Source organism: Pinus tabuliformis, chromosome 8 (assembly GCF_031772625.1).
Source record: "Pinus tabuliformis cultivar Carrire ecotype Pingquan chromosome 8, CPIR1, whole genome shotgun sequence".
NCBI classification, from domain to species: Eukaryota; Viridiplantae; Streptophyta; class Pinopsida; order Pinales; family Pinaceae; genus Pinus; species Pinus tabuliformis.
The window spans coordinates 228,240,826-228,253,833 of NC_142294.1; positions in this window are offsets into that span (position 1 = coordinate 228,240,826).

A 13,008-nucleotide genomic window follows, 5' to 3' on the forward strand; every position below is an offset into this window, starting at 1 on the left:
TCTCAGCCATGCACAACAAGAAAGGCTACTGCAGCTGAATGGACTGGATGAGCACCGCATGCAGGCCCTCCTTCACTCAGAAGTGGTCCAACTTCAGAGAAAGGTGTGGCATGACCAACATCTCCATGACAAGCAATTTCAGCCGGGAGATTGGGCTTTGTTGTATGATTCCAGATACAAAGATTTCAAGGGGAAGTTGAGAACCAGATGGCTAGGACCATATACAGTGGAGAAATGCCATGACAATGGATCTGTCCTCATTCGAACCATTGATGAGGAAGCCATTCCCATGCTTGTCAATGGGCATCGATTGAAGATCTACAGGAGACCTCTCTCAAGACAAGAGTTTATCAAAACTATGGAGAAATCTGTATTGGTCATAGAGAAGGGTTCTGCCTCTGCCTCTGGCACACCCTGAAAGAAGATCTGAAAAAAAAAAAAAAAAAAAAAAATGATCCTTGGGTGAAAACCTCTCCGAGGCGCCCAAGGCAGGTAGTAGGGGTGAAAACCTCATTGAGGCGCTCCTATTGAAAAAAAAAAAAAAAAAAAAAAAAGGAAAAAGTTGAAAAAGATCCTTGAGTGAAAACCTCTCTGAGGCGCTCAGGGCAGATGGCACGGGTGAAAACCTCCTTGAGGCGCCCCTGCTATCTTTCAAAAAAAAGGAAAAAAGAAAAAACAAAAGAAAAAACAAGATCCATAAGTTATTTGCATGCAGATTGCAGGTGTTCTATGGAGGAGAGGAAGCCTCTCAACTCAAGGTCAAAGGTCCTTATCATGCAGCCAGGACACCTCACCAGCACCTCCTCCAAGAATGCTTATGTTCTTCAAGGTATATGCACTTTCATTATAGATTGAGTCTCCTACAGGAAGACACAGATTTTCTACAGGAAGACACAGATTTTCTACAGGAAGGTGCGAGTTTCTACAGGAAGGTGCCAGTTTCTACAGGAAGAGCTGCCTGTCTACAGGAAGCTCTGTATTTCTACAGGAAACTTCCTGTAGAGGCTCAGAATGGGCCAGAATGCATTTCATGAGCAGATCTGATGACTACGGGTTGGTGTGGACGCATGCAAGCCTCTTTTGGGCCCATGCACGACGCTGTTACCTTGCTCCACCATCCTCGTCAACATGCGTCCAAGTCCCTTGCACCAGCAAAACAGATCAATGAGTTCTTGCGAAAAAAGGCATTTTCAAAGATAAACAAGCGCGGAGATCTTACACCACAGGCATCAGAAGTTCCGGAAGCGGGATTGAAAGATCAGATCCTCCGCCGTGCAACATACACTCAAGGAAGAAGAACTGGTACGAGACACCCGCGGGAATCCTGTAACAGTTCAACCTGCTGGAGTGGATACCGTTCACAACACCGCCATTTCCAAGGTAATGCGAGCGCAGGCAACCACAGCATTCCCTCCATCGTCAGCAACCTGTAACCATGAGCCTCCGGGTCTGTGCAAGTGCGCATGCAGCAGGTAGATCCGCTCACCATCATCGAAAAACTGGAAAAATCGTGTGCAGCCACGCAGGTAAGCGTCTAACCCCTTCCTTCCATCAAATCGCATGAATATTACTTTGATTTGTTTGCATGGCGTAAAGGTGAAAGGTTGAGCAGCCGTATGGCCAAGTAGACTGGCCACGTCGGCGAGTTATGGTATAGTTGAATGTTCGGGTGGCGGCCACAAAAAAATCAGCAGCACGCACGTGAGAATCCGTGGGAACGAGTTCAGCAGAAAAAGGCGGCGGCAGATCTGTGGGAATGAATGCGGCAGCAAGTGAATACGCCGGTGAGTGGTTGATGACGTCGCTCAACGGTCCGGCGGGGGATGAGCTGTCCCCCGCGCCACGGATCGCGCCGATTCAAAATCTAATCGGCTAGATTTTGACATGCATTCAATCAACCACCACTTCAAACTCGAGTGGCTATTCTGATCGTCTCTGCACCTTGATACGCCGAGCTGTTGGCTACCAGAACACCGGTGAAGTGCACCTCAACCGCGGTCCAATTGCAGTCCTCCCGGAAATTTGCGCACTGCTCCTACAGGAACACAGTTCTACAGGAACGCAGTCTTCTACAGGAACGCGGGTGTTCACGTAAAAAAAGGTGGCCGAGTAACGAGGTAACCCTGGACTTCTCATGCAAATGGTCATGTAAGGTGGTAGAATTGTCAGTTACTGTCTGGGTATAGAGAAAGTGGTGAAATTGCTGTCTGTAGACTTATATTGTCATTCTACAGGATTGTTGAAGTAGTTAGACTGTGTTGTAAAATTTTGTGGATTATATGCATTGTTCTGCACTCTGTCACCGAAACTTCACACTCCTCCACCATCACCACCTCCGGTTAAGAAAATTGTGCATCATGCCGGGTGGATTTATCAGGCGAGAACCCACAGATTCAGAAAAATTGAGGAGAAATCAGGCCGTGGTAGAGCTTTTTACACGAGCACAGTGGATGTCTTTTTGTGATAAGTTGCAAGGGTACGATGAGGAAGTGGCCGAGGAATTCTTGCAGGCCCTGAGGCCAAAATCCAAGGTGCTGGCCACAGTCAATTTCAGAAGCCTAAGCTTCAAGATCACCCCGGAGTCTATCAGCAGAATCACTGAGCTTCCTATGGGTCTCCCGTGGGATAAAGAAGAACGAAAGCTAAGCCAGCAAGCCAAGAAAGAGTTCTTCCCACCTGAAGAATCATTCACAGAGGACAAAAATGGGGTGAGAAGGACAAGCCTGTTGCCACCATGGAATGAAGTCAGTTTGAAAATCATGAAATATATTACCTGTGAGGGTCGTTACAGCATTGTGTATGCATATCACTTCCGGCTGCTCAGTGAACTAAGACACCGGATTGATCTTCCTGTAGAACAGAAATTAAGCATTCCTTATTTCCTATTACAATCCTTGATTGAGTGCGCTACAAAGCTCAGAGAGGGCATACCAGATCAAGTCGCACACCATGGGCTGATCAAGCTTCTTGTAGGAGACGCGCTCCACTCACAAAAGGTTCCCCTCTCATGGGAATCCTTCCGGAATTTAACTCAAGAAGGAGACATAAAAATGTTGATGGAAGAAACGGGGTCGTCTAGCAGTGAAGAACAAGAAGCAGAGGCCGAAGAAAAGAAGGAAACTAGCCCAAGTACCCCGACTACCATGCAGGAGAAGCAGCACGAAGAAAAAGATGCTGAAGAAAAAGCTGACTCCCCCATCCTGTCAGCAAGGGAAATAAGGTCAAAGAGCAGAAGGGACAAAGTTGGGGCAGGCCATGTCAGCCCAATTACCTCTCCAGCACTCACAAGCAAACAGAAAGGTAAAACCCCTGTAGCAAAGCAAGCGAAAGTGAAGACACCTGTCACTACAGGAAAGGAGAAGCGGGCTTCTACAGGAAGCCTGAAAACAGCTTCTACAGGAAGCACGAAAGCGCAGAAACAGGCTTCCACAGGAAGCCATGCGAAATCAAAATCAAAGGAGCAGAAGGTGGATGTTTTGGCCAGGGAGGCAGCGGCTGTATTAGCTGGCCTCAGTATGCCGCCTAAGCCAAAAGGAAAAAGGAAGAGGGACCCTCCTCTCTACTTCAAAGCCCGGAGAAGTGTTCGGATAAAAACAGGGAAACCGCAGACGCAGTCCAGCAGCCCAATTGTCATCGAAGACACTCCTGCTTCTCCCAAAGAAAAATCCCCCTCAAAAATTACAGTTACCTACGAAAAGGGAAGTCCAAAGAAGAGCACATGGCGAGAAAGGTTAGACCTGTTGGATGAAAAAACCAGGCTACAGGAAGCCGAAAATGTCCTACAGGACACCTTGGCTCGGCTACAGGAAACCGAACAAAGAGAAGAGGAAGGACCCTCGTCACCAAAGGAGGGTGAGCTAGCACCTCCTGGAGAGGAAGAAAGAGAACATATCCCCGAGCCTAGCCCTTCACCTAATCTGAACTCCTACTACACCTTCCTGGAGGCGGGAAAGGTCATACCGCAAAAATTTACTGTACCTCTATTTTTCGCATTAGAAGAGGAGAGGGTCCGTTCCCACACATGGATGCAAATCGCCAAATCCAAAGGTGTGGCGGACATAGGTCCCCTGCAAGAACAACTTAAAGAAGTCAGGAGTGAGTTTGCATTGGCTAAGCATGTGGCTAATTGTCAACGTGTACTTCTACAGGAAGAAAACCAGAAGTTGAAATTGCAGCTACAGGAGCTAAGGGCAGGGGTAGGAACATCCTCCAAAGACACCACAAATGAGCAGCAAGGAAAACAAAAGCTGACCACCCATCTGGAGGAGCCAATTACACTTCTACAGGAAACAAGGCAGCAGGGCCAAATTGAAACACAAGCTCTGAAAGAGCAGCTAAAACAAAAGGAAACACAATTGGCCTGCATGGCCAGTTGGGCCATGGAAGCCCTACAGTGCAGACATCCTGCAAAGTCTTATGGGTTGTACTTAAAGGATCAGTGGCTACAGTTCCAGATAAACACATTAGCACAAAAAGGTATTGCACAAATCCATAACCCACAGCAATTTGCCGAATTATGCAATACTAGCTCAGTAGAAGACAAAGCCAAGCTAGCAGAATTCTACATCCACAATCTGGTTTTGCCTAATGAAGTCTCTTGGGATCCCAATATCGCCTAGGGTGATATGCAGTTGATGGCCTTCGCTTCATGGTTAAATCATGAGGATCAGAGAGCAACCGAAGAAAAATCGGTTATGAGCCGAGAAGTGAGAGAGCCACTGTACATTCGAGCAGAACCAGAGAATCCGGTTGCCCTCATCTCAGCCCGCCAACAGTTGTCTAATGATCCCACAGCTTCCTCGAGATTTATGGACCAGCAGGCCCAAGCAATAGCCCACTTTGAAGACATGGACAGATTATTGGGAGAAACTGCTGCCCACGCATGTGCACGCAGGTGGCATACCTTGGCACATAGTTTGAAGATCCGGGAATACCATACCCCGACCCGGATGAGGGAAGCATTGGCAAGAGTGGACCTTTACAAGAAATCCATGCAAAGACTTCAGGCCAGCTGGATTGGCCTTAAACTCAGCCCCCCATTGCTGCTAGGATTGGCTGAAGGAAGTACAGAGAAAGATGACAATGCACAATGGGAAAAGGTGGACCAAACAGCTGGGTTTCATATCAACAAAGAGGACATCACCACAGAAGCTTGGGATGTAAGGGGAGCAGTGCAAGCCATGAAGGATGAGGATCTTGACTGAGTTTCTCAAGGATGAGCAAATGGTTCAGCTGGGGGGTGATGATGAGCCCCAATTTTGGTACAATTTGGGCTCATTTTGGCCTATTCTACTTGCTCAAACCATTCATATTTTATTGCTTATGCATGCATTTCTTAGTTTGTTCATGTTGTTTGTAGGAAGAAGGGTAGACATATTATCTACGTGACTAATGCATGATGCTTTCAGGTTTTTTGCATTTAAAGGGAGAAAAGACACGAAAAAGGAGACAAGGGGACAATGAGGTGGCACTGCTGGTTTTTAGGAGAGGATGTCCACAGTCTTGGGGACCTTCCTCGTGATTCCCACCGTAGCTCCGAGCTCCAACCAATCTCCCCACCGAGCATAGAGCACCGAGCATAGAGGCAGCCAACTGTTCTACAGGAACAACAGTCATAACTGTTCTACAGGATCACCAAGTTAAACTTCAGTTGGACAGTCGAGTTCCTAAAATCAAGGAGACCTGTTGGATGATCATTTTTGCATAAGTATAGAGGCCGTAGCCTTTGAGAGGTCGTTGAAACTTTCGCATTACTATTGTAATTTTTGAGCACAGCTCGGTGTTAGTTCTTGTTGTAAGCCAGTTTTGGCATAACATCAGATTATGAATAAAGAAGGCAGATTTTGATCTCGCTCTGAGTTTTCTTAAGGAGACTATAGCTCTCAGGTTAGGGCCCAACCTGAGAGCCATAGATCCCCTCTGCTGTAGTGTTGTTTGCATTTCGTTTCAGCACTCTGAGTTTTCATTTTCACATGCAATTTGAATTACAGGTTGTTGAATTAGTCTTTTTCATGAGCATAGATAGGACTAGTTTATGGTTGAATTGCTTTCGGTTGTTTAGTTAGATTAACAGGTTGATAATACATTGGAGCTCCAGCAAAAAAGGTTGAGGAAGTCTCCACTGCCATCTCCGTTTGGAGATTGGAGTGCAGCCTATACCAGCCACAAAAACACGCAGTTCTTCACTTCCTACATGCTACAACATAGTCTCGTTATGATAGATCTTTCCACATGATTCACACCTGCACACACGCCTTCATCACAGCTTCATGCACATTCTCCTTCGCGTTTTGGATTGCTGTTCATTGAATTTATACGCACAGGTAGTTTAGGTTGATGCATTTTCGGTTTGGTGACAGTCATAAGCATTTGTTTCACTTACACTGCTCTCTCTCGTTCCATTACCTCAATCTCCATCTTGATCACGCATGCAAACACATCGTTGACCCCTGCTCCGCTCTGTTATCTCCCAAAGTCTTTCACTCCTCACATAGTTTCATTCTCTAGCCCTTTCGTTGACCTAGTCCTCTATCTTCCAACCTACTCCCTACACTCACTCCCTATCCTATTCTTCCACTTCTGAGCCATCACCAGCCTTATTCCTACCTTACACATCTCCCCCTACCATTCCATCACTCCTCCATCACTTCAAACACTCACGGTAGGTCATCCTGTAGCAATTTGTAGACATCCTGTAGAAATCTCTGCGTATCCTGTAGGATCCCCTGCAGACATCCTGTAGGAGGCCACTCACTCGGTTGCTGAGCATCTAAATGCGAGGAACCTCTGTGGATGGATGCTAAGGATCCCTAGGGACCTCTCCTAGCCTCCCCAACCTGTCCCACGCTTTCCTTCCTTCTCCATCCCATCTGCACAACCAAACCCTAGTTAGCACAAAATCACAATCATTCCATCCACTTAAAGGAAAAATACAAAAACATGTCTTTTATGATGCAAGTAGCTTAGATCCATGCATTTCCACTTATTAGAGGTAACAGCAGCATTGGTAGATGTTTCATTCACATTCTTTGCATTGTAGAGGTTAGACTAGTTAAATTAGGGTTTCCTAGGTTTACATGCTTTGATTTTCTTTTAGTCCATTTTGTCAAGTAGAGTATTTTTCCTTTGAGAATAGCTTTCGTCCATCAATTAGCAAGCTTCTTCTGAGAGCGTATAGAAGTTGGCTTGAGCCCTAGTGGACTTGTGCCAGCTGACCAAGTGACAGCTGCGACAAGAGCTAGTACTTGTGCATATAGCATCGTCGCTTCCAAGTTTGTACGAACTACCGGGTTGATAAAATGAGAGACAGGAAGCCCCAGGAGTTGTAGCATTATTGCTACAATACTGGAGCTCACCAGTAATACCACTTCGGAGCACGATATTTACATTTTGTTCTTCCTTGCGCAGCTCAGACCTCATCATTTGTAGGTTCTGAGTTGGGGGAGGTTGGAGTGCTCCTTTATTGTGAAACCTCACTATCAGGGTGGGATAGTCCTCCGTCTCATGATAAAACTGGGTACAATATAAGCATGATGGCCTTGTCGAATTTGTACACTCACAAGCATAATGCCCTAGCCCTCCACAATTGTAACAAATCAGCTATTTGCAACCCCTTCCTGGTCCCATTCCACCTCGACTGCGTCCGTACCCGTGAAATCCAGTGCACGCCATCCCTGCATTTTGATCAAGGGCTCCTGTTTCGGTTTGAACTCTGTAGGTAGGAGTCTGATCCATCCTCAGTTCATAACTTCTACACGTGCGCTCATCATGGCCTACTGATCTGTAAAAATTACAAAACAATTATCGGGATGTCTGCATATACTTCTGTAATAGATGGCAGTTATCTGTAGCATGCTTCCCTCCTATCTACTAAATCTCACACCATAATGCAGGCATTGCGCTTAGTCCTTCTTGTGCCTCCGGTCTCAATGGCATTAGCCCTCCTCTCGCTAAGTAGTTCATGAAGACTGGACAATGGTCATTGTCATGTCCCTAGCCTTTGCACTTTATGCACCATACCTCCTCACGCACTTGTGGGTGAGTTTTCCTATCTTGTTTCAAACTCTACATCTCAAGACACAAGTTTTTTAACTACACGTGGATTTTTTGGACTCCTAGCATAGGATCTTGTATCAGGGTCTCGTGTAGTCCCATTGCGATCTCCAAGGCCTCAGCCTGAGTAGATAGCTTCTGTTGTGACAATGCGGTCCTTAGATGCGACGTTAGCGAAGCTACAAACCCTGTGCGGTGTTGCCCATCCATTAAGGTCATGTTGGCTTCATGAATCATACACTTCAGTCTTTGATCTAGGTCTGAGGGGGTCTCACCTCGAAGCATCGCGATCTACTTAAATCCAATAATCGATTGTGTCTCTGATTTTGGCCTGCTAAATTCCCTGTTTACCGCAGCTTGGATATCTGTGATCCCTGCATTTGGATTGTCATTGGAATGCTTAATGTACCACGTCGGTGTGCGATCCTGCAATGCACTCACCAGTGTTGCCTTCTTTATATTGTTATCTGTGACTCCTTGTGCTTCCCATACAACCTTTACCATGAACCAAAATTGGTTTGGATCTTCATTCCCTACTCCTTTGAACACCAACAATTTTATTGCGCTTGACATATTCAACTGTGGTGGTGGCGGAGGTGGTGTGCAAAAATATGGGGGTGAACATCATGAAACTGGTGGTGGTGTAGGTGGGGGTGGTATGCACGGAATTCATTGTCTTATCAGACTGATCGCACTTCTTGGTGAAACTTCCGTGAGCTCTTCCTCACTCTCCCGTGGAGGTGAAATCAAGGGACTAGTCTCTACTTCTGCGCTACCTTCATTTCTATAGATCTTCCCACTTCGCGTAGCCCCAAACATCAGTTTATTTGCATAACTTTCTTTTAACACAATAGCATTTTAATCCAAGTGTTCAAAGATTTAACGTACCTACCTCGTGGTCCTTTGAGGAAGCATTGTTCTACCTCGTTGTAGCTAACTGAAGTATCCACCACGAACTCGATGATAAACCCTCCTATAATCTGATTGAGCCAATGATATACAGTGCATGCGATCTTATCTTCCGATGCTTCTATCTTGTGCACCAACTCTAGGGTCCACACAATAGGTTTGTCGAGCCTACACCTTCCCTGACTGTTTCCTAGCTTCACGATCCACTCGTACAACTCAGAGGGTGTTAGGTTCCTATACCAATAGGAGTCATAACTTTGAATGACTAAGGATAAGCCTTATAATATTGTACATACCTTTTCTTTCTGCAAGTGTTTTCCATATTAAAAAATTAAAAAATGTAAAGAGGGTATGTCCTAAAAGAATAATCAAAGGACAAAAAAGAATGAGAAAAGGTCAAAAAATGAAAATATATGAACCCCAAAAAATAAAAAGAGACCATGAAAGTGTGCAATGCCACTACTATTTACTTTTATGCATAATAATGATTTTGTGCAACTTGTTATTCATGCCACAATCCATGGTAATCAAACTGTTTACTCTTGATTATACCATGCTTTGAATTTTATGTTTATAGTTGGAGAATAAAATCTTACCAAACAGTTTAATCTTGGCAGTTCGTTAGATAGGTAGAGAAAATAAAAGGAGCTCATCAGTTTAATCTCAACCTTTGGATGCTATAAGGTTAGAATTAGATAGTTTACTTTGTAAAAGAAAAGGATTGATAAGGGCTTGTTAGCCTAAAAGCACCCAAATAAAATGAAGAAAAAATGGTAGGGCAAGTAGAGGAAAGGTTGCAGAAATCTCAAGTGATTACACAAAAGAACTTATGTCATATTTAAATACATCTTTCAAATGTGCATAAGCAGTAAACAAAGCAAGGACAATGGTTTACAACTTGGTTTAATTAACATCCCCTTAGTCATTTCACCCCTCTACTTACTAATTTCCCATAAATAAGTTCTAAGTACTTAAATCCTTTTAAGTCAAAGAGGCTCAGAGCATTTCTCTAACTTTTGGAGGGACCACACCATCGGCTTAATGACTTATGGACAAAAAGTGTTAGAATCCCCTTCATAAAATTCATCTCTTTTCATTTCCGTTCATTAGCTTAATAAAACCCCTTTTCCCAAGGTTAAACTTCATTTACATAGGAGAAGCAAACCCCCCATGTTAAAACATATTTCATTCAAAAACCCACAAAAGAATTTTATCCTAAGTATTAAGTGTATGTAAAGTGCACAAATATTACATGTTACATTCTGCTTAAGGGATATTACCCACTCCACTCATTCACTTCATATTAATTTTTAGTTCTATTATATAATCCCCAAAATTCCATTATCTTGTATTAATTAATTCCTTTATATAAATAACCCAACCCTTAGTTTAGTTATAAACTATATACTTTACCGCATATCCCAACAAAATTTATTAATCCCAACATTTAACCCCGTCTGATCACCTAATCTTGTCATTAAGAAGCACCCGATCTGCTAATCCAGAGATTAAATCCTAAACTAATCCCATACCGCTGAAGACTAAAGCCATGGGCCTCCCCAAAAGCCTTTTCTTTATCTCCCATGCAATTCCCTCACCCGACTCCCGTTTGATCATCACTCCCCTTATCCGACGGCCTACAACCATATCAGCTGAACCTAATCATCGACCTCTACCCACCCGATAAAGCAGTTTTCCTCGACCCCCTACTGCTACGTGTCAAACTTTGGAGTACATCGGTTGACCCATCCCAAATATCGCCCCCTCAATAAAAGCGGTGCCATGGCCAAGAAAAACACTTCCCCGCTTAACTGAAAAAACCACCAATTTTTCATTCATAAATGAAACCGCCAAAAGTAATTGTTTTTCTATAAAAGGCTACGAAGCCCTCTTCTCGCCCTTTTTCACTCAATTTCTTTGTAAAGTCTAAAAACTTTTACAACTCCTGCAAATGCCAAACTTGCCAACAGACCTCAAAATTCTCTCCAAAAGAGGCTGCAGACAACCCAACTGACCTCTCAGTCCGTACCAGAACCATACAAACCTCTACAGGTATTGTGAACCATCAACTTGAAGCCAGTTCACCCAATTCCAGGTATTTCACCATACAATACCACTCCCCATTAAAATTTGGAAACATTCAGTGTGTCAAGTATTTTCATTAAGTAAAATTAATTGAAAAATACCTTAAATTTGAAAAACAGCAGCCAAACCCTCTGATAGTTTCCAATTTACATTTAAAGCCTTTGAATAAACCCCCATCACCTATTTCAAATCCACAAGAACTGAATAATGGCTACCCCTATTGCCCTCGATGTTAGACCTATCACAACTCTTCATTTGGACCTTGGCCACCTTCCATTAGCTGGCAGGGATTTCCAAATTAAGGATACATCTACCTAGAACCTCCTACTTAAAATCCATTGTTTAAGTAGGGATAGATACATCAACCATGTTGATGATATTGGCCATTGGGAGTCAAATTTTCCCAAATACCAGTTCCCACAAGTACATGTTTTCCCTGAAATTGTCCACTAGTGCCATGCCTGTTACATTCCTAGCCTGAGAGCTATTATGTCACCTGACCAAAAGATTGTATTCACCATTACAGCTAAGTCCATAAATGAAATGTTGCAACTCCAACCAGGACAAAACCTGACCCCACTCTCAATTGGATATTTGTTAGACCAATATTCCAATTTAAGTCCCTCTAGACTGGCTCAATTGTTCCAAGATTTCATTGTTGAAGAGAAGGACATTCCTAAAATTCCCCCCCCCCCCCCAATATGTTTATGCCATGTTCTCTGAAAGGGGAAAACAAATCATCACCATGATATCATGTGTCCTAGACTGCTCCACTGATGAATTTGTTGATGAACTTTTCCTGGCCTTAATGTCCATTTACACCCTAGGACAACCTCTTGCAACCATGTATGATTATGCCCAGTTCATAGCTCATAGAATGCATGAATAGTTTACTAGAATGAGCAATGAGAGAGTATTCAAATACTCATCTGTTTTATACCACCTATTTTTGTATTATCAGTCAAACAAGTTTCCTTTCACTCTCTAGAAGCTTCATACTAGAGGCCAGCCCAAGTCTGTCATTTTTTGGACCCCACTATTCCATAAGTATGAGTCACCATATACTTATTAAGATTTCATAGATTCTTTTTTTCATCCAGTCATGACTATGCTGACAGGAAGCCCTCCACCCAGGATAAGTCCAGAGATCAAAAGGGTCCTTCAGTTGTCTAAACAAATCAAAGTGGGAGATCGGTACCTTTACCAAAACCACATAGAGATAACGATTTATGGTTGCCACCTCGCACCATATAAACTACCCAAATACCTCCTCATGAGGTTATTTTCTCTAGAGTACTATAGGGAAATAATGAACTTTGATGAGATAAATTTTGTCTCGGCTAAGAGAAGGTCACAATTCAAAGTAAAAAACTAGTTAGGCCCCTTCATCTGCAATTTTAGAGAGGCACGGAAGGAAGCAGACCAAATTTTGTAGCAAATGAAGTTCCAACAGAGTTTCATGTGGAGGTATGACCCTCAATAATTTATGACTAGATTGAGAAAAAAGGCCAAGTTGGGACCTTATATTCACCACCCCATACCAGAGATAGAAAGATATGCAAATCAATCTGAATGGGTGGAAAACACTCTTGTAGACATAGATAGTACAAAGGTAGATGTAGATAATGCCTTATGTGACTTAGAAAGATAGTTTTATGAGAGCTCATTTTTGTAGGTACCTAAACAGCAAGAACCAGCCATGAGTACCCTTCCTATCATGCAGACTCTGCAGAATGAGGAAAAGAACCCCAAAAGGTCCAAGAAGGAACCCTCAAGTTCAAGAATATGCACATTAAATGTACAGTATGAGACTAGTCAGAGCAAAAAACCTAGGTTGAATCCTGTTTCAGAGCAAGAAGACACAAAAGGCTTAGTATAAATAACTGATACTGAGCTTGACATAAGTAAAGGCACAACTCTATCTGAAGAAACACAGGTGCCCTCCACATCACAGACCCAGAT